We start from the raw sequence: 26,272 nt of genomic DNA on the forward strand, positions 1-26,272 counted from the left end.
AGACCATGAAAAGCCAGTAGACTAGAGACTGGTTTGGTAATGGCTCCTGTGCAGGTAGAATAAGCAGTTCAGACCCAAGAGTGCAAAGGGTATACAGATAGGGGCAGCTGCCTTTGTGAGCTGATGGCAAAATACATCCTAGAGTAAGCTGATGGGGCAAGCGTTCAAATGGAACTGAATATCTCCTATAATTTAACTGTAATCCCAGCACTCTGGGAGGCTGAGGCAGGAGGGTTAAAATTTCAAATCCAGCCTGGAAATTTAGCAACTTAGCAAGATCCTGTTTAAGAAAAAAAAAAAAAAATGAAAGGACTGGAGTTATAGTTCAGTGTGAGGGCTCGGGGTTCGATTCCCAGCGTGAAAACAAAAAGTTCGATGAGCAGAGAAATTAGGTTTGAGAAACTGGGGTTTAGGATTCCTATTTTATAAAACCTCAAGGAATTATTTTCACCTCTGAAAAGAATGGAGCGATTTTATCCTCAATCATTCATGCTGCAAATATTTATTGGGGGATGATACGTGCTAGGTTCTGTTCTAGGTGTTGGAGTACAGATGAATGAAAGAACAAAGTTCCTGTTTTTGTAGAGTTTGCACTCTGTGGGGTGAAAAGAGACCTGCAAACCGTCCTCACTGTACACCCACAGCGACACTGCAGGAGAAATGCATAGTGTTCTAGGCGGTCATCAGTGCTACAAAAACGAAGCAGAGGGCATGAGAAGGATGGAGTGAGCTGCTCTTTTGCTGATGCCCACTGGAGAAGCTTTCCTGATAAGGTGACATTTGAGCAAGGTCAGGAAGAAAGTCAGGCTGGAATGTGATGAGGGTCTCACAGCCAGAGGCAAAAAACACCTACAAACCAACAACACATAGACAAAGAGCCCCATTAAAAAGTGGGTGTTATGGTTTGTGTCTGTGTGTCCCCCCAAACCCTCAAGCGGTCATGGGGCAGGCTTTTAGAGTTTGATTGATTATGGGTGTGAGAGCTACACCTGCCCTGGGGTGGATAGTTTGCATATGTCAGGGAGAGGAAGAGGCTGCTTGCAGCCATTCCTCCCTCGTGTGTTTGTTGCTTTTGCTGTGTTCTGCCGCCATGAGCTGTAGCCCTCTGCCATGCGTCACTCTGCCTTGTAACCTGCCAAGTATGGACTGAAACCTCCACAAACTGTAAGTGAAATAAACCTTTCCTTCCTTAATTTTGGGCATCAGGTATTTTGTCCCAGTGAGAGAAAAGTAACCAAGACAGTGGGCAAAGGACAGAGAGACCGTTCTCCAGAGAATACAAACACGTGACGAACAGTTCATCTTCAGCTTCATCAGGAAGAGATACTCAACAGCATTAGGGAGGGAAAATGCTCACCACAACCATCATGCGATACCACTTGACATCATTCAGCAGCGATCGCATTCATAACACATACTGTTGAGGATGTAGGGGCATTGAAAGCCTTGAACAGTGTTGGTGGAAGTGTAATATGGCTCCATCGCTGTGGAAAGTAGTTTGGCAGTCCCTCAAAAAGTTAAATATAGAATCACCAAAGGACCTAGTAGTTCTCCTAGAATTGAAAATAAGTGCTCAAACGAGTACATATATAGGACAACATGCTCATAGTGGCTCTACTCATAAAAGCCAAAGGTAGAAACAGCTCAGATATCCATACAAATGGGTAACCAAATGGGTAACAGAAATATTAGTCTTTCATAAAAAATAAATTACTGAAATATGCTACAACATGGGTGGACCCACATACACAAGTAAAAAGACACACATTATATGATTCCATTTATATGAAATACCTACAAACCCATCATGATGGCCAGGGGCTGGGGGAGGAGAGACAAAGAGGGGGAACTGATTAATAGCTGTGGGATAGACTTTGAAATGATGGAAATATTTTGGAATTGGATAGAGGTGGTGGCTTACAATATTGCAAATGACTATGTGCTATGAAACTGTTCACTTCAAAGTGGTTGGTTTATGGCGAGTAAATTTCATCTCATAAATTATTAGGGTAAAAAAGAGACAATGAAGGCTGTTGCCCAAGATAAATTGCAAAAGCAAAAAAAAAAAAAATTAAAAGGGTGCAAAACAACATGCTTAGTACATGACTGGATATCAATATCTCTTATTTGCTTTCCTGTACCCGATGACATTTGTAAAATGTGTACACATTACCTACGCAAAACATAGAAGTCAGTTCATAGATCATTTTTTAGAATCAGCACATACTGCAGAGTGAATCTGGAGCTGAAATCCCAGCTGGGGCACTCTGGCTGGTGGTGTGGTGCTGCTTCACTTCTATTTGCCTGGGGTTGCACATCTGGAAGGTAGGGGTGATAACTTGCCTGTCCTCCAGGGCTGGCACACCGTCAGCAAGATAGAGCTGGTGAAGGGCACAGGGCTTGGGTTTGATGGACGCTGGGCAAACTCTGAGAGCAGTTTTCACTCACAATAGTTCTGATACAAGTGTGTGGGGTTTGTCACAGCAACACCCAGTTTTCTAACTTTTCTGACACCAGCAGGGTGTCCTACAGTTCAACTCTATTCTGCTGCTAATTATCAGAATCCATACAGGCCCCAAATGTTCAGGGCTCAGTCCCACAAGATCACCCCCACTGCAGAGCCAGTGAAAAGTCCCAGGATATCACCTGTGCCCACCAGCTATAATCAAGCTGGTTTGACAATTTGCTTGTCTGGTTTGATAATTTGTCAGAACAGCATGTGGGAAAAAAACATTTCCCTATTACCCATTTGTTATACTTATAGCTCCAGGCAAACACTTTATTTACCATTACCAGTTTACTTTAAAGGATAAAACTCAAGAACAAAAAAGATGCAGAGGAGAGAGTTGTATGGAGCTTGTATGTTCTCTCTGGGTGTGCCAGGCTTCCAGAACCTCACTGTGCTCACCATCTGTTAGGGTTTGCATCTTAAATCAAAGGCTTGATCACCAGCCTGTAGGGAGGTGGCGGACCCTTTAAGAGGCAGGGTATATTGGAAAGCAGAAAGATCATTGGAATTGTGCCCATGAGGAGAAGACTGACACTCTGACCCCTTACTCTGCCACATCCTTCCACCATGGTATGCTGCTTCATCACAGGTCCAAAAGCAACAGAGTCCACCAGCCACAGACTTTGAAACCATGAGTCAGAATTAAACCTTCTGCCTTATAAACTGACCATCTCAGGTATTTTATCATAGCAACAGAAAGCTCACTAACACACCAACTTGGAAACTCTCCAATCTCTATTGTTTGGGGTCTTGATGAAGGTTCTACTACATAGATGAGATTAATTTAACCACTGCTTATGGTGATTAACCCCATGTTAGCCAGAGTTGGGGCAGGCAGTTCCAGTTTTCTAATCATCCTTGGCTTTTTTGGTGACTAGATATGAAGTTCTTTTGTGGCCCTGGTCAGTGATAATCTCATAAGTACACAAATGAAACTCTTATCGCTCTTTATTCCAAAGCTGTCAGGAGTCATGTGCCAGGGAAAATGGGGTCAAACACCAAATATATACTTCCCATAGTGCCCCATGTTGTTATAAGCCAGATCCTTAAAAGAAGAAGGAGAAAAGAAAGATGAAGAAAATCACTCTGCAAAAATTGAGGGTGTAACTCAGGAATAGAGCCCTTGCCTAACATGCACAAGACGCCTGCTTTGATTTTAGCACTTCAAATAAAGTAAAATTAAAATACAATAAAATACAGTTGCATGTGATTAAAAAGAAGGAAGAGAAGAAAAACAGCATGGAAATCCTGCTCCCTAAATCCAGCATGCTATTTCACTTGTGATGGTGGGAAAGCCTTGAGGTGTTGCTTACAGAAGGTGAAGGCAAGGCCCTGCCTCAGAGATGCCCAAAGATGCACTCAGAGGCCAATGGAGATGGCCTTCACTGGCCCTGTGCTGTCAGTATATGCTGGACAAAGGCCAAACATAGCCAGGTGGACACCAAATTAATTTTAGGAGAGACGAAGAGAGGCCACCAATGTAGCTATAAAATCAACTAGAGTTTAAAGGGCATGTCCTTCATTGCTGCCCAGCCTGGCAGCTCTGCTCTTTTAAATGAAAGTTGCAGACTGGGATTTTCCTTGGCATGCTTACTCCCATAGAAATGAATGGACAGATAGTCCATAAAGTGCAGTTCGTAACTGCAGACAGCTAAAGCTCTCAGCGTCTGGGTACAGATGAAATACTGAGAATGGAGTCTGGCTGTGCTCTCTGGAAGGTCTGCCTATCTGCAATGCTGATTTTCAGAGGCCGTGTATATCAGTCCTGTACAGCGAATAGCAATTTAGCCTCAAAAGTGCTATTCAGCTCTGTTGAAAAGCAGGAGGCGGCAGAGTTCTGAATGTCTCACCAGCTTCAACTCTAGATCAGAAGACTAACTGATATCAGATTTGTTTTGCTATTTTAAATGAAGGTTGCCTACTTGGATTTTGTTGGCAATCCTGAATGCTTGGGAGTGAATAAAAGAATGGTTCATAAAGTGCAATTTGTAACTGCAAACAGCTAGACCTTTCAGGGTTTTGGAATAGACTAGATATAAAGATTGGAATTTCAGTGTATCCTCTGGAGTGTCTGCCAATCTGCAGTAATGATTTCTAGAGTTCATGTATATCTGGCCTCTAATGATTAGCAGTTTGACATAAAAAGTGCTGTTAAAGCTCTGTTGAAAAGCAGGAGGCAGAAGAGTTCTGAATGTCTCACTAGCATGAACTCTAGATTAGAAGTCTAATTGGGATCACAAATATATTCTGCTGAAGGTTGTTGTTAGGGTTGGACTTGAGGTTAGGGTTAAGGTTAGGGGTTAGGTTTAGAGCTAGGGCTAGTGTTACAGCTAAGACTAGGGCTAGGTTTAAATTTAGGGTTAGGGTTAGGGTTAGGTTTGGGTTGGCCTTAAGATTAGGGTTAGGTCTAGGTCTAGGTCTATGTCTACATCTAGGTCTAGGTCTAGGTCTAGGTCTAAGGCTAGGGCTAGGGCTAGGGCTAAGGCTATGGCTATGGCTATGGCTATGGCTAGGGCTAGGGCTAGGGCTAGGGCTAGGGCTAGGGCTAGGCTAGGTCTAGGTTCAGGTTTTTATTAGGGTTACAGCTAGGGCTAGGATTTGAGCTAAGTCTTTGGCTAGGCTACAGATCGTATTATGGCCATGATTCAAATTAGGGTTAGAATGCCTCAGTAACATGACCTGTAGATTGAAAATCTAACTGATATGATAGTTTTTTCTGCTGTTTTACATGAAGATTACAGTTAGGATTAGGATTACATTAAAGATAGGTTTAGGGCTAGGGCTAAGACGAGATGTAATCTTAGGGTTAATGCTAGGGCTGAATTAGATTTAAAGATTAGTGTTAGTGTTAGGTTAATGTTAGAGTTTGGTGTAGGTCCAGAGCTAGGGCTAGGGCTAGAGTTAGTGTTAGGGTTCTAGTTAGGGCTAGGGGTAGGGCTAGTGCTAGGCCTATGTCTAATATTAGGGTTAAGGTTAGGTTTAGTTTTAGGGTTAGGGTTAGTGCTATGGTTATAGCTAAGGCATAGACTAGGGTATAGGTTAGGGCTGGGGTTAGGTTTAGGTCAGCAATGTTGAACCTTTTAGAGATGAGTGCCCATATTCCTTCCCAAAACTCACTTATTTATCTCAAAGCGCAAACACTCCATACATCCTAATATCATGGTTTTAGTTCAGAAGGAACAACTCATACCTTACCACCTTTTGCTTACAAGCAAACCATTAACATGTGTGCCGTAGGTTTGCCTCTACTAGGTTAGGATTAGGGTTTTCTGGACAGAAGCACATCCTCCCTCCTCAGCAGCCCACGACTTCAACATGAGATGCACCCATGACTCCCCCACCACCTGCACTTCCTACTGTGCTCTAAAATCAGGTTCCCAGGAGTCACTTGAAAAGGTGGAACTCTCTTCACAGCAGCTTTGGGGAACTGGAAGGAAGGAGAAAGGGTGCACTGAATCCACTTGCCTCATTTCCTGCTGCCTCTTGCTGCAATCAGTGTCGTCCTGCTGTTTACATGGAAGTCCCCAGCATTTCTAGCTTTGGTTTGTGGCTCATTTTGTCCCCTCAGTGGACCTGAGCTTCATGAGAACAGATGCCTCACACTGGAACAGATATAGCACCAGGTTCTCCCCGATATAGGGGAAAGAAACTCCCAACCTGCTAGATGTCCAGTATGAGTTCATGTTCCCTAAAATTCAAGAATGAATTTTAGGACCAGTGGAGGTTAAGAGCAGAATATATTTATTGGGGTTAAGAAAGCTTCTGCCTGAGAGAGACAGAAGAGGTCCCACATAGGTTGCCCAAGATGCTGCCTTCTCTAGGGATTTTTATAGGGCAAATCCATGACATGAAGTGGGTCCAAGGTGGGAAAAATGGGAAATTGCAAGGTGGGCATGAAGTGGGAGAAAGCTACGGTCAACCAATAAGATTGCAAGTATAATAGCTCAGGTAAAATTGATTTAATCAGGATCAAATGGGGAAGCAAGTCACAAGGCAAGTGGGTATGAATACACAACATGGGCTTTTCCTATAGGGGGTTGGGTTAGTGGCTCTTCCTGGCTTTATCAAGGTGATAGATACCTATTTAGAATATCAATTCCTAATGTCCATCCCTGGAGAGGTATGTGGGTGCCTTTGTTTATCTTTTTTAGGCTCATAGTGGTGGTGCCTATCTCTCGCACGGTGGCAAGGCGTCTCATCTTCTGCACTGGCTCCTTCAAGGGCCTAGCCCTATCTGACTGGCTATAATATTTTATCTAACTTAGTTGCCTGCAACAACCCCAGGAACAATCATGGTGCCCTTGTCTTGGTCTTTTGGGACCATTAAATGGATATATTCAACCTCATGCCTATGGCACACAGCAGACACATAATAAATGCCAGATTGTTCCATGTTGAATGTTATGATGTAGGTCTAAAATGCCCCTCAAAATTGTTATGTGTAAGGTCATTGTATCATGAGGGTGCTATACACATCAGTGGGTTGATCTATTCACGTGTTCAGTGGCTGAATATGCTGTTGGGAGGTGGGGCTTTGTAGGAGGTATGTCACTGGGGGTGTGACCACAAAGAGTGCATTCTTGTCCCTACCTCCTTCCTTTTCTTGCTGCTTCCTGGCTGCCATAGGTTGAGCATCTTTCTTTGGTCATTTTCCTCTGCCGTGCTGTTTGTACTTTGGAGTCAGTTGACCACTGACTGAACCCACTGAAATTGTGAGCCAAAATAAACTTCTCTTCCTTTAAATTGCAGGTGCCAGGTATTTTGTCCTAGTGATGGGAAAGCAACTAAGACACTTGGCGTTGTATTCTAGAACCTGGCCTCCTCCCATCTCTTGGGATCTCTATCAACTGCATATCTGTTCCTTGCAATAGGCAGGCAGCATGCTGCAGGCACATAGTAGGAGACCCACTTCAGGTTCATGTAACTCACAGATGAGGTGAGTCTCTGACCAGCCATGGACTGCAGCCCAGACCCAGCCCTGCCCACAGGATCCAGGACCAATCTAACACTGAGTACTCCCTCTTGGGAGCCACATCTTTCCCTGATAGTTAGCAGCTCCTCTTCTGAGTCCAGCCCAATAGAAGTCAGGAGAAAAAAATCTCTTGACCAGAGCTCTCTCCAAAAGGCTTCTGGGGGGCTGGGGATTTAGCTCAGCAGCAAAAGCACCTGCCTGGCAAGCGCAAGGTCATGAGTTCTGTTCCCGGTACCGGAGGAAAAAAACAAAAACAAAAACAAAAACAACAAAAACAAAAACAAAAGGCTTCTGGGATCAATTACATATCAGCTAATGACAAGTGTTATAGGTGGTACTGGTGCTTTGGAAAATTCTGGCAGTTATTCAAATAGTTAAACAAAGAATTACCATCTGACCCAGCAATTCCACTCCTAGCTATCTACCCAAGGGAAATGAAAACATCAATACCAAAGCTTGGAGATGGACTTTAACTAGTGTTGCTCATAATAGTCAAAATCTGGCACAACCCAAATGTCCACCCCCACTAAATTAAAGTGGAAATATGGTACACCTATACAATGGGATGTCACTGAATGAGAAAAGGAAATGATACATGTTGCAGTGTAAATAAACATTATGCTGAGAAAGTTTTATTATGCTTTCATCTGTGCTAAGGGAAACATTACTTAGTGAAAGAAGCCCATAAGAAAGGACCACACATGAAATGTCCACATCCATAGGGAGCAGGAGGTAAGCCAGTGGTCACCTAGGGCTGTGGGCAGGGTTTGGCGGGAAATGAGATGTGACTGCTGATGCATATGGGGTTTCCTTTTGAGGTGATGAAAATGTTCTAAATTGTTACGGTTGTTATATATCTCCATGTGTGCTCATACTAAAGGCTACTTGTATTAGTTACTTTCTCATTGCTGAGACAAAATACCCAGCACCCATAAGTTAAAGGAGGAAAGACTTATTTTAACTCACAGTTTATGGAGGCTCAGGGTTCCAAGGCAGAGAAGCATTATAAAGGCTTTCCAGAAGAGAAACAGTCCATGGCATGACATGCAGGAAGCTGCCAGGCTCCTTCTGTTTTTCCTTTTTAATCCATCCAGGCCCCAAGGCTATTGGCTGCTGCCACCCACACCCAGGGTGGGCCTTCCCTCATCAGTAAGTCCATCCATCATCCACACCCAGAACTATGCCCAACCAATCATTGCACTAATCCAATGACACACCCCCATGATTGAGGCACTCCCCAAAGCCCCACGTGTGAGTGTGTAAGGTTTGGAGGATATAAACTATAACACTATTGAACTGAATATATTAAATGGGTAAATTGTATGATTTGTGAATTTTATCTCCAAGAAGGCCCTGTGCAGCTTCCTTGCAGGTCTCTAGAGATGGGGTGAATCCCCACTCTGCTCCTTGGCTATAAATTCCCACTTGCCCATGCTGTATTCAGAATTGTGTCCAAAACCCTATTGCAGTGATTCCTGTACTTATTCCAATAGTGTCCCTGCATAAGGTCTGCCTCACTGGCCTTTTTCAGGTGTCATTAATAATTTTTTCTTTAATATCCCCTAATCCCTTTTCCCAAGCCGAAACTAGCTCTTAGGCAATTGATCTTTTCCCAGTCTCATTCAAAGTGAGAATATAGCCTCTTTAACGGCTTCCCTGGTTTTATTGCTCTGTGGCTCCCAGGGGTCTGCTCATGGAAGCTGGAAGCTTGCCACGAAGGTGGCAGCAGATGGTCTTTGCTGCTTCTGATGCTACCCCTAAGCACTGGAGATGGGACTTGGGTGTGGGGGTGACCGGGAGTGGCCATCAGCTGGGGAAGCTGATCATGCTGCAATGCACGGACCACCCCCACAATGAAAAGTGGCCCTTTAAATGTGCCTTTCTGGTTCCCAAAGTGTTTGAACATCTTTTGGCTACCTCTAAAGACCGTGTGGTGCTCTTCCCTTCGATCCTTCACACCAGGTGAACAAACCATCTGTAACTCTTCAAACCGGCTAGATTTCAGGATTCTTTCCTCACTCTCCCATCTCGAGGTGCCAGCACTGTTAGACAGCAGCAAGGTGTGTGGTTGGCACCTCCTTGTTGCCCATGTCTTGTCTGGTCCCTGATGGACACAAAGGCCTTGTCAAAGGACCACATAGCCACCCCACAGAGGGGCAAATGCAGACCCAGCAAATACAGCTTATGTAGATTCCAAAGAGTTCATAGAGCTGAAATCACACTCGATGCACTTGTGCAACGAATTTGAAAAGAGCAAGAGCATAATATGATGCTATTTTTGAATGGCTTCCTACTTTCTCTATATGTAAACTCATCTGTACTATAGTTTTAATTATCTTCTAGGTCAAAATGATACATCAGAAACAAATATGAAACATACTAGTTCTAAGAGAGAAAGGACATTTTTTTTTCCTGAAGAAAGAGAAATAAAAGGCAATTTCATTTCTCAATCTTCATTACACAGGTATAGGTTAGGCACTCAAGAAGTCGCGGGTGCAACAGAAACTGAGTTTTCATGTGAAACCCCTTTTAAAATATTTATTTATAAGAGGTTGTATGAACAACTCTGGTAATAGGTAGTGGCCATAGTTATTGATGTTAATTTCTCAACACTGGTTGCACAGTGGGATTTTCTTTTCTTTTCTTTTCTTTCCTTTTTTTTTTTTTTTTTTTTTTTTTTTGTACTGGCAATCAAACTCAGGACCTTGCACTTGCCAGGCAGGTGATGTGCCCATGAGCTATACCCCAGCCCCACATTGGAATTCTCTGAAAGCTTTTGAATATCAATTCATGGTCCTGACGCCCAGAAATTCTGCTGCAACGGATTCCAGCACCTATAGTGTAAACTAGCATTGCTTGTTTTTCTTTCTTTTTTCTATATTTCCTTCCTTCTTTTCTTTCTTCCTTTCTCTCTTTCTTTCTCTCTTTCTTTCTTCTTCCTTCCTTCCCTCTCTCTCTCTCTCTTTCTTTCCTTTTCCATTTCTCGCCTCTCTTTCTTTCTCTTTCTCATAGTAACTTTTCAAAATCCAATGTCTATTGTATAGATATGCCGCACCTCAATTTGGACTTTCCACATTTCAAGTGCTTGATGCAGGACTGGTGGCTATGCACCTAACACTCATAAGAATGATTTTTTAATGATGCAAAAGTGTTATCTTTTCATTTTTGTCTCAAAATATTTTTAAAAACTTTGTATCTCCTTTGGCACACAAATTCCAATTCCAAGAAGCTATTCTTCAGAAATAGTCCCATGAATGTAAAAGGTATACGAGCAAATGTATTTATTGCAAGGTTTTTTGGAGATAGGCATTGCTAAGTTGCCCGGGTTGGCCTCAAGCTCCCAATCCTTCTGCCTAAACCTCCAGGTAGCTGGGGTTACAATTGTGTGCTACTTTCATTGCAGCACTGCTGCATACGAGTGGAAGAGTCTGGGCCAGGAACTGAAACGCTCAAGTTTGATGCCCAGCTCAGGAACTTTAATAGTTGCATGATCTTGAGCAAATTATTAAACCCTTATCTTCCATTTCCTTATCTATTGCAGACCTGCAACAGTGGGCTGTTTGCAAAGACTAAATGAAATAATAGACCTACTTCTCACTGTTCCTGGCTTATAGTAAATGTTCAGTAAATCTCAGTTCTCATTATCATCACCCACAAAGAAGAAGAGTGGGCACCATGGAAATGCCCCTCAATAGGAAAATGATTTCCTGAATTATGGAACTTTCAGATGGCTAGACTACCTGAGAGGAAGGACTGTGTTTTGTTTCATATTACATGACACCTGGCACTGCACACAGTACTGGTTATATACTTGGGAAGTATTTAAAGGATGAACAGTATAGAAAGTCTTTCAAATGAATGAAGCTGCTCACAATGTGTTAATATGGAAAGATTGTAGAAAAATATATGCAGCATAATTCCATTTCTTTATTTTAAACAGAAAGAAGTAAAAATAACAGTAAAACAGTTTCAAAACAGGCTAGTAGGAGAGTAACAATAATTAATACATAGTGTATTATTATATTCATAGTAGTTGTTCAGCGTACAAGATACAGGCATGAAATATGTCCAAAAAAAGATTAGCACAAAACTTTCTTTTCAATGAACTAAGAGAAGCTAGCCATATAACTACCTTAACTATCTTGTATGTGCATATATATATATATATTTTCTTTTCCCTTCCTTCCTTTCCCCTTTCTCCCATCACAATTTTTTTTCTTTTAAATAGTTTCTTCCCTATTCACAATATCTATTGTACATTTTGGATCTTCTTTACTCTTTCAGTTTTCACACTGAGATAACACAATGTTTACACATGTGGGTCTGATTTATTTCATTTATGAGTATGGTCCCAAGTTGCATCCATTTACCTATAAAAGTCTCAAGTTTATTTTTCTCTATGGCTGAGTAGTACTCTATTATATTTTTAAAAATCACATATTTTAATCCATTCCTCAGTTGATGGGCCTTTGGATTGTCTCCAAGATTTAGCTATTACAGATTGTGCTGCTATAAACATGGGTGGGTGCACATATATCTCTGTGGTATGGTGTTCTCAGTTCTTTTGGGAAGACAGCAAGAGGAGGAATAGATGGGTCAAATGGGAGCTCCAATCCTAGTTTTTCGAGGAATCTCCACACTGATTTCCACAATGGCTATACCAGTCTAAACTCCCACCAACAGTGGCAAAGGGTTCCTTTTCCCCTAAAGTCCCACCAGCATTTGTTATTGGCTGATTTCTTGATGATAGCTGTTCTTTCTGGGGTGAGATGGAATTTCAGTGCTGTTTTAATGTGCATCTCTTGAAAGACCAATGAAGTTGAACATTTTTTCATATATTTATTTCCTGTTTGTATTTCTTCATCTAAGAAGTGTATATCATCTCAGATGCCCATGTTTGGATGGGGCCTTTGAATTTTGGGGACCTGATTTTTTTTCAGTTCTTTATATGTCCTAGATATAAGTCTTTTGTCTGAGGGAAAAGTGGCTATAATTTTTTCCAACTCTGTGGATTGTCTTTTCACTTTGTTGATGATATCTTTTGTTGTGCAGAGCATTTTAATAAAGTGAGATCCCATTTTTTGATTCTTTGTGGTATTTCTTGTGCAGTCTGCATTTTGTTCATGAAGTCTCTGCCTAAATATATATCTTCAAGATTTCTACTTATTTTCATATATTTAATGCTTGTTTTAATATTTAGATCTTTGATCCATTTTGACTTTAGTTTATTGCATGGTGATAGACATGGGTCTAGTTTTAGTCTCTGGCAATTGGAAAGCCAGTTTTTCTAGCACCATTTGTTAAAGAAACTATCTTTCTTCCAGTGAATATGTTTGGCTCATTTGTTGAATATAAGGCGGTTTAGTGTTTGGACTTTTGTCTGCATCTTCTATTCTGTTCCACTGATCCTCTGCACTGTTCTTTTTTTTGACTATACCATGTTGATTTTATCACAGTAGCGTTGTAGTATGATTTCAAGTCGGAGATTGTGATGCCCCGTGCCTTGCCTTTGTTGCCCAGTATTGCTTTTGCTATTCTAGATCTCTTCTGGTTCCAAATGAATTTTAGGAATGTTTTCTCTAGTTCTGTGAAGTATGCTAATGGTATTTTGATTGGGATTGCATTCAATCTGTATAGCAGTTTTGGAAGTATGACCATTTTCACTATGTTGGTTCTTCCTATCCTTGAGCAAGTGATATCTTTCCATTTTCTGATATCTTCTTTGATCTCCTTTTCCAGAGTACCGTAGTTTTCAATGTATAGATCTTTTTCTTCTTTTATTAGATTGATTCCCAAGTATTTCATTTTATTTGGTTGCTCTTGTAAAGGGTGTGGTTTCCCTAATTTCTCTCTGTGTGAGTTTGTTGCTTGTGTACAGGAATGTTATTGATTTTTGAGTGTTGATTTTGTATCCAGCACACTACTGAATTTGGTTATTAAATCTACAGTTCTCTTGGTGCTTTTGGGGTCTTCTGTGTAGAGTATCATGTCATCTGCAAATAATGATAATTTTATATCTTCCTTTCTTATCCTTATTCCTTTTATTTTTCCCTTGTCTTATTGCTCTGGCTAATGTTTCCAGAACTATATTGAGTGGGAGAGGTAATAGTGTACAACCTTCTCTTGTTCTTGATTTTAGAATGAAAGCTTTCAATTTTTTACCATTTAATATGATGTTAGTTGTTAGTTTGCCATATAGAGCTTTCATTAGATTAAGAAAAAGACCTTTTATTTCAATTTTCTGTATGGTTTTTATCAAGAATGGGTGTTGGACTATGTCAAGTGTTTTTTCTGCATCGATTGAGATGATCATGTGACTTTTGTCTTTGGTTCTGTTAATACGGTATATTACATTTATTGATTTGCATATGTTAAACCATTCCTAAATGCCTGGGATGAATCCTACTTGGCCATGATGTATAATATTCTTAATGATTTTTTGCATTCTTTTTGTTTTGCACCTATCTTCAATAAGGAGATTGGCCTGTAGTTTTTGGTTTTGGTTGGGTTTTTCTCTGGTTTTGGAATCAGGGTAATTCTTGCCTCCAGAGATGATTTTGCAAGTGTTGCTTCCCTTTAAATTTCATTAAAGAGTTTCAGTACTAGTGGCATTTGTTGTTCTCTAAATTCCTTTTAGAATTCAACAGCGAATCTGTCAGGACCTGGTAAATTTTTAATTACATTTTCAATTTCAGTGGCTGATATTGGATTATTTAGAATTTTTATATCTTCTCAATTTAGTGTTGGCAATTTGATTATGTGTAGGAATCTATCCATTTCTTCTGTGTTTTCTATCTTATTAGAATATAGGTTCTCCTAGTAGGTATTGATGATCTGAATTTCTGTAGGATCTGTTGTTATTTCTCCTTTCATCCTAATTGTTTGAATTTGTATTTTTTCTTTCCTCTTTTTGATAAGGTTGGCTAATGGTTTATCAATTTTATTAATTCTTTCAAAGAGTCAGTTTTCAATTCATTGATTCTTTGTATTGTTTTCTTAGTCTCAATTGCATTAATTTCTCCTCTTTATAATTTCCTCCCTCATCTGGGCTTTGGGTTTGATTTAATCTTTTTTCTAGAATTTTGATGTTTAGTAATAGGTTATTTGAGCTCATTCTGTTTTCCTGATGTGGGAGTTTATTGCTACAAATTTCCCTCTTAGGACTGCTTTCATTGCATCCCATAAGTTTCGGTACACTGTATGAGCATTATCATTAAATTGTATATACTGTTTAATTTCATGCTTAATTTCCTCTGCGACCCACTAGTTGTTAAGAAGGATGTTGTTTAATTTCTATGTATTTATGTAGTTTTTGTGATTTCTTTAGTTGTTGATTTCCAGTTTCATTGTGCTATGGTCAGATAGTATGCATGGAATGATTTCAATTCATCTATATTTACTTAAACATGTTTTGTGTGCTAATATTTGATCTGTTTTGAAGAATGTCCCATGTGCAACTGAGAAGAATATGTATTTTGATGTTCTGGGGTGGAACATTCTGTAGACATCTACTAAGTCCATTTGTTCATAGGCTTTGTTTAATCCTAATATTTCTTTGTTGATTTTTTGTCTACTTGAATCTATTTGTGAGAGTGGGGTATTAAGGTCCTCCACTACAATTGTGCTAGTGCTTATTTGGTTTTCCATGTCTGTTAATATTTGTTTTATGTAGTTGGGTGCACCAATATTTGGTGCATATATATTTGTGCTTGTTATCTTTTCTTCTTAGTGTATTCCCTTACCAAGTAGGTAGTGATCTTCCTTTACTCTTTTGATCAGTTTTGGCTTAAAGTTTACATTGTCTGCAAATAGAACAGTGACCCTTGCTTTTTTCTGGGTTTCTGTGGCATTGAGAATTGTTTTCCATCCTTTGACTTTCAGTCTATAAATTTCTTTTGGGGTTAAATGTGTTTCTTGAATGCAGCATATTGTTGGATCTTGTTTCTTGATCCATTCTGCCAGTCTGTTTCTTTTGACTGGTGAGTTGAGACCATTTACATTGATGGTTATAATTCATATGTGTTGGTTTCTTTTTCATGTTATTTTTCTGTTGTTGATTCCCTATCTTTCTCCTCTGTTTGATTGCTTGCCCTCTTGGCAGCTTCTTTCTATTGGTATTTGTGTGTTTGTAGCCTTTGTTATCTCTTTCTAATATATCCTTCGGAGCATTTTGTAGAGCTGGTTTGGTGGTCATGAACTTTTTCAACTGAAGAAATTCGATTCTTTGTCATGGAAGTTGAAAGATAGTTTTGCATGGCAAAACTGTTGAGAGATAGTGTTGCAGGGTACATCAATTTGGGTTGAGGACTGTTTGCTTTTAGGCCTTGAAATACCTCACTCCGGGCTCTGTTTGATTTGAGGGTTTATATTGAGAAGTCTGCTGTGATTCTGATGGGCTTTCCTTTATAGATGATTTGTTTCTTTTTTCTAGCTGCTTTTAATGTTGTGTTCTTGTGTTGAATTCATAATTCTATTTCTGTAGGGGCAAAAGATGCACCTCATGGATAAAGGGGATGGATTTCATTATGTAACCACATAAGTGAAAGATGAGAGGCAGACCAAACCATTAATGGTTTTCAGTGGAATATTTCTTTTTAATTGCCAACCACCTTGTACTGTGGTTATTTATGTGCTTCTCTACCTGGAAAACTTCAGTGGGATTGTCTTATTCATTCTTGCTTCCCCACTGCTTTGCTCTACTTTGTGTTGCTATCACAAAATACCTGAGGCTGGGTGCTTTATGAAGTAGAGGTTTACTCAGCTCATGATGTTGGTGGCTGGAGGATCTGAACAGCATGACACTGGCGTCTTGCAAGGGCACCTAGGCTGTATCACAACACAGTAAAGATCTAGAAAGGGAACAAGCTGTGTTCAGGAGGGGCCAAGCACATTGGTACCTCACTTTATAATAGCCCATTCCCACGAGAGTGAACTCACCCCATGACACCACACTGTCCCTTCCAAGGTGGTGTCTCCATGACCAATTCCTTCCCACCTCTTGAAGGACCTGCCACCTCAACACTGCCGCACTGGGGCACAAGCTTCCAACACGTGAACTCACAGGAGACACTTTAACCCATACCTCATCCACAGCACTCGCTTACCCAGCACTTATTCTTGGCCATGCTGGGTTTAATATTGTCACGGCACCGGACTGCTGATCATTGCTTACCTAGTTACCACTGCACTTGAACTGCACATGGTTAACTTCATGCAGCCACTTACTGATTGACTGATTAATTGATTGATTGTACCGGAGCTTGAACCCTGGGCCTTCACCCTGGGTTACATTCCCAGCCCTTTAAAAAATTTTTTTATTTTGAGCCACTTGTGATCCACCTGCCTCAGGCTCCCAGAGTGCTGAGATTAAAGGTATGCCCCACCATGCTTGGCTACATGCAGCCACTTTACAATTTTAAGTCTAAATCTTAAAATATTATATTATTAAATATGCTGACTTTTCCATGGTACGTTCCTTATGACATAAATCACAGTAATCCTTAGCAGGAAGCAAAAGAATACCTAAATAAAAGATTCAAATAGTAAAAACGCTGCAGGAAGCCAGCACTATTTAAAGCTCACCTTTTCCCTGCAGGTTATTGTTCAGAAAGACAGGCAGCAAAGACCAACACATCCCTGTGCCCTGTGAGCCTCTCCTCCCCACAAGACGTCTCTCAAGACTCTTGTCTGTGTGGGTTATAGAAATGGCGTTATCTTGGGCAGCATTTTAATTGCTTGTCTCAGGAGCCAAAGATACTTCTACTCTGTCACAGTGTTCACTCATGCAAGGAATGCTTAGAAGCTTGCCGTGGGCTTGCATGATTATGGTTGGCCCGAGAGCTATACAGATGAAGAAGGCAGGGTCCTACTCTCAAGGAGTCTCTGATTTCATTTTTGTTGTTTGTGCCCCAGCACCAAATAGCATCCTGTCTTTTCTTCCATGAAGCCTAGCACGGACTCAACTCTGGGTCTTTGCACTGAATTATCACAGGTTTCATGCTGGTCTTTTATTTCACTCATCAGGGACACACACAGTGTGTGCTCTGAAATGAGTCTGGGTCTCGCTCTGTGCCTTGGTTTCTCTAACTGGAGTATCTGCCCACTCTGTAAACTCTCCGGGGTACTGGGAGGGTCCGATGGGCCTGCGGATGCTGAGCGTGTGGAACAAACAGAGCTAGATACCCGCATCCTGTGTAACTGCCACAGTCTAAGGGGAGTCCGGACATATGTTAGAGAAATAAAAACATTGCATACGGGCCTTTCGCCTCTCTGAATCCTGCTTTTTTCTCCTTTGGAATGAGCCAATTACCAGTCAGTAATTTTCAAACCATGCTGCAGAAAACTCTATGAGCTGGGAGGAGATCCTTCTGTCCCTATGCCTGCAACCAGAGCAGCCATAATCTTTTATGCCCTCCACCCCATTTTATGTAGTTGGCATCTATGTTAGATTTAAATTTTTTAAATAAAAAATCCCGCAGCTAAAACATGAAGGAAAAACAAAACGCTGATCAGCAATGTGCAGGGCCGCCTGCTCCTTCCTTTGTCTGCACACGCGCTCCCATGTTCCGTTTGCTCCGAGCGTGCGCCAGCCTCTTGTGCGCGCCAGGCTGCGGAGGCCTCAGGCACACAACTGTCTAGAGGGGGATTTGGCCACGAGGCTCTAACCTGCTTGACTTCTAGGTGCGCGCACACACACAGATGGCCATTTTTCATAGCAGAATTCTTTTGTCTGAACCTTTGGCATTTGCGGGCTGAGGCAGAAATTCAACAAGCACTTCTTCCAAATGCTGAAAAAATTTTGTTGGACCCAGACCTGGCTTGAGGTCTCGAGCTGGGTGGGATGGGTGTGTTTGGTGGGGGTGGAGGGTGGAAGGCTGTGAGAGCAGCGCCACCATGTGGTCCTAGGATCACTATCCAGAGCAGAGACGGACCAGCCCAGAGCTAAGGGTGGGTCCCTACGTGGCTGCGCTCCTGGAAGGGGAGGCCAGGTGCGTGTGTGTGGGTGGCTTCTGGGGCTGGGAGGGGACTGGAGACCCGCTGAGAACGAGCTGGCTCAGCCACCTGCCTTGGAGCCTTCCTGAGAACCACCATACTACTGGGGCCCAGGAGGCCACAGGCTCTTGGTGTACGGTTGTAGGGTTGTGTGGCCGTCACCAGTGGGACATATCTGGATCCGGAAAGAGAGAGCAAGGCTTGGTTGAGGGGAAGATGAAATAAGATGTCAGAGACAGTGCAGGCAGGAACCCCAGGTCCTCAGAGGCTCCCGTGTCTGACGCTCCCTCTCCTACTCAGTGGATTGGACATAGGTGATGACAGTGCTCGACTGGCACGTGTGACCAATGGCTGCTGTGCAGGACGGCACAGGTCTGGTGCGGGGAAGGGAGCGCGCACGTACGCGCGCGCGCGCGCACACGTCACAAAAGGTACAAAGTTCCGTGGTGGGAGAGACTGACTTAGATTGGCCATGTCAGGAAAGGTTTCCTGGGGGGGGGGTGGCATTTCTAGCGGGCCTTGGTGGTTACACGAGACGTGAAAAGTGAAGAGACGAGGGGAGTTGCGGGTGGAAGAGGCTGGGTGCGTTCACACAGGAGCCAGCAGGACGGGGGTGGGTAAGTCAGCCTGGCTCTCAAGCCAAAGCCCGCCTGCCATCTGCATCTCTGTGATCTAAGAGCTAAGAACAGTCTTTACATTTTTAAAAAATCAAAAGAAGACTATTTCTTGACACCTGAAAGATATAGGATACTGAAATCGCCGTGTGCAGAAGTGAAGATCTCTTGGAACACACTTCCCTTCCGTGCCATGGAGGGAGCAAAGCCGAAGTCGGATCCAGGGGCCCCCACCCCAGCGGTGGTCCCTGTGGTCCAGCCATAGGCCCGACCCCCACAAGGACCTCAAAACAGTCCACTCTCCAGCGGAATGAACCCCAGACTCCACCCGCTGAGAAGCCCCGTTGATGAGAGCCTGTCAGTGGAGCCACTCGTCCACACACCTCCTGGGCATGGGAGGGCACGGGGACCGCTCCCCGAGCACAAACGCCCCCACACCCCACTTTCTTCCTGGCCACCAGGGCCCGGCTGGTTAAGTTGCGTTGATGGTGACCCTCAGTCTATCGGTTTCACCATGGGGAAATAAAGGCCCAGGGAGAGAAAGGACGTTGCCACATCCCTTCCGTGCCCACCTGCTGCGTCTGTCGGCTGCTCCAGATCTCTCACTGCCACAGGCAGCCGTGCACAAACGACTTGGGGTCAGAAGCTCTGTGGGCTTGACCCTGAGGCGCTGCTAGGTGTATGGGGTTTGCAGAAAGCAAAGCCCTGCTGATCTGGACTCGGCAACCTCTCCAGCCTCATCCCAGATGCCTCACTCCAACCCTTTCCCCCGACACATTCTCCAGCCACCCTGGGCACTGTACCCCAGCACACCACTCTGCTGCTCACCCAGGGCTTCGCCTCCAGGAGAGGGACTCCTGCCTGCACGCACTGGACTTCCTTCTGCCCCACAGACAGCCAGCTCTCCTTGCCACGAGACCAGCTTGCACACCACACCCTCTGCCAGCTCCCCACAGCCACCTCTGTAGCAGCTGCCACTAAGGACCATGCCCGACTTCCCACTGTGAATGCAGAGCTTGGCACAGTATGTGTGAGAGGGACCGCTAGCCAGGGAGCCTGGGCTCGGGGATGTTCCCATTGCAATCAGTACAGCTGCCTCCCCTGCCCCTTCCCCAGCTCTTCCGGCAAAATGCCCTTTCTTTGCAGCAGAGGGAGTGACAGGTGGGCCTAGCCACGAGGCCGGGGAGTACGCTCCAGCAGTCTGCAGTGCCCGGTCCCGCTGTCTCCTGGCTATTTGCATGCACCGGCATTCTGCAAGGTGACCAGGCGGTGGCGCCAAAGTGCTGCCCAGAAGAATAGCTTCCTGGGAGTCAATCAGATGCTCTGTGGCAGAGGGTCTCTTCGCACAGGGCCAGAGCCATGTTGGTCTTCCATCGGTTCTCCCGCTTTGACGAGGGTCTTTGACAAAGATCAGGTAGTAGGCTCCTTGAAGTTGAAAGTCAGGGAGGCTCTGTTCATCACTGTTTTCCTTTGCTGGTCTCTGGGTCTCCCTTTAGACCCCAGCCCTGCCCAGCACCAGGCATTGTGTGGAGAGTGAGAGAAGGATGCTATACTAGGACTGGCAGGGCCCCGTGCACTTCCTGAGCTGGGATTCTCACGATCACACAGATGTGGATGTTCCAGGTGCAGAGGCCGGGAGCCGTGGGAAACTTGGCCATCACTAAGAGCTTGTGTGCCTGAAATGGATTATAGGTCTTGGAGACGTTGATCTTCTCCCCTTGAGGGTGCTCCAGGAAGGTGGGAGCCCTCCAGGTATTGCAGACAGTTAAGTTAGATAGAAATGAACAATCAGAGAAGGACCAGGCCCTTGAACGAGTCAGTGCAGAAGAGACACACCAAGATTGTGGCTGAAGGCCTCCGCAGGGACAGGCAGCAGCTGGAGATTGTACTGTAATTAGCACCACCTGGTCCACTGAGCCCAGATTAAACCTCAGGCACCTGGTGGGTAACCAGGACGCCCTGACCCATACTCCCATCTCTGTCCAAGAATGCCTTTGTTCTTTCTGCGTTAGACCATACAGACAAGCTGAAGTTGGTGATACCATAGACCTTTGCCAAGTGCCTCGCTTCCCTATTGGATCAGTGTTAGCTGATACGTGTAATCCAATAGGTTGGTTGTGGTTTGACTCATAGTTATCCAGCTTGCGATTTGCTGTATAAAATGCTCTTGACAAAGAATCTTAGTGACAGCTCACTTATGACCCTTCGTGTCTTTCAGAAACTTTCTTCTCATAAACGTCTCCTACTCTTAACCTCCTTGGTCCTTATGTCCATTCTTAGGAGACACAAGCCTGGCACATCTGACATACAAGCGGGGAGTCCTCTCCCCGTGACACAGGGAGCAAGTGGCCTCATTATTCTGCAGTTACTACTATTTCCCGCACTGGCTTAACCTCAGTGCTGTAGGGAGGCACTGTCAAATACGGTAGCCACTGGTTCCTTGGGACTACGTAAATATGTTCATTAAGATGAAATAGAATGTAAAACCCAGTCCTTTAGTTCCACTAGCCACATTTCAGACACTCAGTGGTCACCTGTGGCCGATGACTACCACATGAGACAGCCCAGCAATGAGCATTTCCAGCCCTGAAAGGTCTGGGCCGCCTGCATCCAGGGCTGGCTCTGTTGGCCTCTGCATGGGGTGTGCTTTAGGATTTCGCCGTGTTCTGGCCCTGTGGTACCCTCCCTTCCAAGGGTAGGGTTATGGCAAGGATGTGAGAGTTTCTGACAGAGCTAGAATTAAACCCTGACTTTGCCGTTTAATGTATGTGTGGCCTCCAAGTCACTTAACTTCACTCAGCCTCTGCTTTCTCACATATGGAGCGGGAATAACGTTGCCCAGCTCCCACAGTCGCCATTAAATGAGGCGCGGGAGGTGAGTCACGGAAGGCAGTGCCGGCTGGTTTTATGGCCTTACTGCTCCCCACCCTGGCTTGTCATTCTGATCAATGATCTACCTGTGTTCAGGCTCCACAGCTCGCTCAAAGGGAGCACAGGGAGGATTCTTAACTGGCTGGAGATCACAGTGCAGGTGGGAAGGTGAGATTAGTGCTCCAAGCAACCTGAAACCACTCCTCGGTGATGCACAGGCCAAGGTATCCTCCAGAGACACGTGACCCGGACAGGCACCGGGTTTACAAGAAGGTTGATCTGAGAAGGTTTCACAGGGTGGGAACAGAGCATGTCCTGAGGCAGCACAGGGCTTGAGCCAAAGCACTCATGGGAGAACAGTAGCGGCAGGGGTCAGTGAAAGATTTCAAGGCGGGGCAGGAGAGGCAGCCCAGCCCAGGACTCACGGAAGGCAGAAACCGAGAGGAAAGTTGGTTGGGAAATCACTCAGGTCTCAGAGCAGGCTGAGACGCTGGGGTTTGAGGAGTGAGGTGGTTGCCAAGCACGTGGGGGCTGGCGCTTGGAGGAGGCGAGCTTGGGGCAGATTGTGCTGGCAGCAAAGGTAGGAGGGCCTATGAGAGACACTTGGGTGTAGGTGGCTATCATCGACCCACCCCAGAGGCTTTCCTGGGCAGCACATGGTACCACTCCGAGAGCTGTTCACACACCCTGAGCTCTAATTCCTGGTCCCAGCACGCTAACCCAGAATGCACTCAATTGGCCCATATGACAGATCCATGCAGGATTGAGAAGGGGTAGAGGGTGGGCATAAGAGGAAATGCATGCACCAGTATATCAAGACCTGCGCTCCTGACTCTCCGTGGGTTAAGACAAAGGACAGCATGAGCTCTGAGATGGACAGAGGGGGTGTGGGGAGTGTCCAGAGACAGGCTGGGTGTCAAATCACATACACATTCACAAGGCATGCACACTCATACAAATACAAATGCGCATGCCTAATCTCTCCAGTTTATGTGCTTATGCCAATCACATCCTGAGACCCTCATAGATATGTGCACCCTCTTGTGGAAACACATATCAGTACATACTTATAGCCAGGCGTGATGGCACATGCCTGTATTTCAGCACTCAGGAGGCTGAGGCAAGAGGATCGCCATGAGTTTGAGGCCAACCTGGGCTACATTAGTGAGTTCAAGGCCAACCTGAAGTGCATAGCGAGACCGTGTCTCAACACCCCCTAATAAAGTACACACATTTATATGCGCACGTTCTCCCTCAAGCCAGCCTCCCTCCTCCTCCTGGAGCTGGGGCTGGCACTGAGCTCACAACAACCAAGCCAAGAAGCATCCATCCTCCCAGGGCCTTCAGTCCATCTGGGAGAGGCTTCTCCAGACTTTGCTTGTAAACACTATTTATTTTGGAAAGCCACTTCTCTGTTTTCAAATAAAACGTTGGGACATGCAGTATTGGATTTCCCTGATCTGACACCGACCTAGAAAAATGTGCTGGCAGGAACAGAAAATGCACTGCCCCACTGTGCTCCTGGCACAAGCGAGTCTCCCTGCTCTTGGCTTTGACTGCAAAGGTTAAGATGTAAGTGAGAGGGGCGGAGCAGTACCCTCTCCATGGAGCTGCAGGAAGCGGAGGCTCCAGTGGGGGCTCCGCAGCCTGTGTGCCCCAGCCTCGAAGGGCACGTTGGGAGAGGCAGTCAGAGTGACTGGAGGCAGGGAGGCTCTGGAGGAACATCTGGTCTCTAGGCCTGCAGACGAGGTCAGGAGAAGCCCCAGGATGTGAAAAACATGGATAAGCCCCAACTACAGGATCCCCACTCTTGTCACCAGGGAGATGGGCAGTGTGGCACGAGCCCTGGGTGAGGTCTGAAGCTGGCACTTGTCTCTTGAAGGACAAGCCTGTAGGAGGCAGAGCTGCTGGCTCCAGATGCTGGTGAAGTTCTCGGCCTGCTTCGAGCTAACCGGAAGCCAGGGGATGCGGTGCGAGGGGTGGGGCAGACTGGAGCCCTGCTCTGCAGCAAGGTCACAGGCCTTTTCCTGGGGGCCACAGGGTCCTGGCTGCATTGGCGACCAAGGAGACTCAGACAGCCGCACCCACAGTAGCTCCTAAAATCCCCGGGCTGGGCCAGCGACTTAATTCAGTGCCTGTTTAGACCAGGGCTCCTACTGCGCCTGCCTCCGTCACGGCCTCTCACGAGGACAAAAGGAGATGAGAAATGTAAAGTGCCCAGCCAGGGGCGGCCCACGCAGCAAGTGTTAATAAATTGGAGAGCAAATCCCAGCTTCCCCACTCAGTGGCTGAATAGCCTGGGTGTTCCTTAATTTCCTCATCTGTAGAACAAAACAGATCATAACAAAATGAGCTTCACTGAAGCTCATTTGCATCCACTGTTGTGGATGCAAAGAGTTAATTCACACAAAGTACTTTAAACAGCACCCGCACTGGATAAACTTGATAACTGATGTTAAACATTATTCTCTCTCTCTCTCTTTTTTTTTTTGGTCTTTTTGAGGCAGGGTCTGGCTATGCAGTTCAGGCTGGACTTGAGCTCACTTTGTAGCCCAGGCTGGCTTCAAACTCATAACAATCCTCCTGCTTCAGCCTCCCGAGTGCTGGGATTACAGGCATGCACCACCACGCCCGGCCTTAAACATTATTCTTGATAGTGTCGCCATGTATTTATTCACATAAGCGTTCCACACATCTTTACTGAGAGTTGCCACAGGGCAGGCACAATTCGAGGCACTGGGGGTGCGGCAGTGAACAGGACTTTTGTGGTAGGGAGGACGGTGGGGAGCACCCCCACATAGGCTGAGTCCTGATTCCTGGAGCTGGCAGGATGTGGGGGAGGTGAGCCTGAGGATGGCATGAAAGTTGCAAGGCAGCTGGGCAGAGGGAGGAGGCCAGGAATAATCACTATGGTTTTTGTAAGTACAAACGAGGGGCGGGAGAGCCCGAGCTGGCCGGGTGGGAAGGGAGCGGGGCTCTGGAGGTGTGACTGGTGGCTGAGAGGGCCACGGAGAGGGCAAGGAGACAGAGCCTCCCTGGAGCTGCCCTTCATGGTAGCCTGGTGAGACTTGACCTTCTGAACTGTAAGATAACGAATTTGTGTTGTTCAAAGCCACCAAGATCGTGGTGAGTTGTCATAGCAACCATAGGGAACTAACACACGGCCTCCCCCATGGCGCTGACACGCTTGCAAGGAGAAAGGCAATGAGGAAATAAAGGCCTGGTGTGCTGAGCACAGGTGCCTGCAGCTGGGGTCAAGGGTTAGGCAGGCTGGGCGGACCCTGCGAGCCTGTGTCCTCCAAGTGCGGCCAGCACCTCTTTCCCGCTGTCTCCACGGGGCTGAAGTCCAGGCTGCTGTGTCGCAAAGCTCCGGCCAAGCGGGGCAGTGAGCGTGTTCCCAGATTCCTGTGGGCAGGGACGTGAGACACTGATTTGGGAAGGCCGGTCTGCTGAGCAGGCCGGGAGGCAGCGCTCTGAGAGGCTCTGGGTTACCGTACTTACAATCACTTGATTGGGCATAACGAAGGACACCTTGAATCCTCCCATCGGGAGGCCCTAAACAGCACTTGGACTCGACTTTCATCTGGCCAGGCTGCTGGGCTGCTCCAGAAGCCCCCTCTTTCATCTTCTAGGCCTTTAATTAGCAGGTCTGAGCCCAGGGAGCCGCCTTAGGAAAGCGCTGAGGCCTGGATTAGATTCTGCCTCCCCAGCCCTTCCCTGTTGGGCTCACTGGAGTCTCTGCTCCTCTTCCGGGCTGAAGCTGAGCAGGGCCTTCACCAAGCGAGGTCTTCAGGAGCCCAGAGCATCAGCAGACAGGGCCTGTGGAAAGGACGATGCCTTGCAGCCCACTTCAGGAACCTGGGCTGTGGCCGGCTCAAGGGCACGACCTCCAAGGGGCATCATCTTCTCCATGGTAAACATACTGATTTATTGAGTGCTCACTGGATGGCAGGGACACTCTGGGCTCTCATGGAGGGAGGGCAGAGAGCTTGGCAGGGCTCGCTTGACCTAAATTCACAATGGGTCAGGGCTGTGCACAAACTCAGGCACACACGTGTGTACAGTGTCCTTCCTGCACTCCAGTTGCCTGATACCCTTTGCTTCCCAAGCCTGTAAGACTTTGACCCTGACACAGTTGCTTGCCTGGAGGGCTGGCAGGAGAGGAGGTTGTCCTAGGAGAGTGTCTGCTGCTGCCTATGGGTGTGCATTGCTGTGTGTGTGTGTGTGTGTGTGTGTGTGTGTGTGTGTGTCTGTGGGGCCAGGACTGGTTTTACTAACTTGACCCTCCTTGTTGAACTTGAGGAGGGACATCTT

At 45.4% G+C, this 26,272-nt stretch overlaps 2 long non-coding RNA genes across 2 annotated transcripts in view; both read left to right on the forward strand.

The window, feature by feature from the left end:
• LOC106148017 overlaps positions 1 to 26,272 on the forward strand; it is a 37,594-nt gene that overhangs the window by 3,867 nt on the left and 7,455 nt on the right. The window lies entirely within an intron of this gene.
• LOC106148018 lies at positions 18,325 to 19,630 on the forward strand. Its single transcript, XR_001233117.1, has 2 exons — positions 18,325 to 18,469; positions 18,774 to 19,630. It is a non-coding gene; the product is annotated as an uncharacterized LOC106148018 (long non-coding RNA).

The sequence above is a fragment of the Chinchilla lanigera genome, unplaced genomic scaffold (assembly GCF_000276665.1).
Source record: "Chinchilla lanigera isolate Chin_1 unplaced genomic scaffold, ChiLan1.0 scaffold00013, whole genome shotgun sequence".
Taxonomy (NCBI): Eukaryota; Metazoa; Chordata; class Mammalia; order Rodentia; family Chinchillidae; genus Chinchilla; species Chinchilla lanigera.